Source organism: Echinops telfairi, unplaced genomic scaffold (assembly GCF_000313985.2).
Source record: "Echinops telfairi isolate 266 unplaced genomic scaffold, ASM31398v2 ScPeMD7_7412;HRSCAF=8450, whole genome shotgun sequence".
NCBI classification, from domain to species: Eukaryota; Metazoa; Chordata; class Mammalia; order Afrosoricida; family Tenrecidae; genus Echinops; species Echinops telfairi.
Window position 1 is genome coordinate 13,333,689 of NW_022111312.1, and position 827 is coordinate 13,334,515.

Here is an 827-nt window from a genome sequence, read left to right on the forward strand (position 1 = left end):
CATGTCAGGAAGATGAGCATCACAGAATGCCAGGTTATTAGAATCAAGTGTTCTTGCGTTGAGGGAATACTTGAGTAGAGGCCCAATGTCCATCTGCTACCTTAATACTTAACATATAAGTATATGTACATAGATCTATTTTCCTATTGTCATATTTAAATATATTCACATATGTACATGACTGTATTTATACCTCTGTAAGTGTCTTTTGCCTCCTAGTTCTTTCCTCTTATTCCCTTTTACTTTCCTCCTATCCCACTATTAGGTTCGATTTTCAGCTCTCAGTAATTCCTCTTCGGCTACATTGAACTTGGTCAAGCCCCACCAGGGATTCTACGCCCTCATTGCCATTGATTTTAGTTCACTTGTTCCCTTAACCCTGGGTTTGTTGTCTACTCCCTTACTTTCCTCCACTTCCCCCTCTCCCATGTCCCGCCAGAACCATCGGTCCCGTTGTTTTCTCCTCAGGACTGTTTATCCTGCCTATCTTGTATAGATAGACATGAGGAAAAAAGAGAAAGGAAAAAGCCCCAAGCCCCAAGGACAACATTCTGCTCGGAGCAGCCCATGCACAGAGAGGACCATAGGGCCAGCCCCACCACGAGACATGGCGTCCCTCACTGAACCAAAGCACCAGGGGAGACAACGCTAGAGAGACAGTGCGGGAATTGTGCCCTGTCTGGACACACACACCACCACCCCGGGCGAAACATGAAGGGAGCACCCACCACATTTCCACCTAAGCCCCCGGAGTTTGCCTTTTTAAGACTAACTGGCATCTTGCTCTTTGACACTTTGAAAAGGCCTTTTGTAGCAGATTTCCTAAT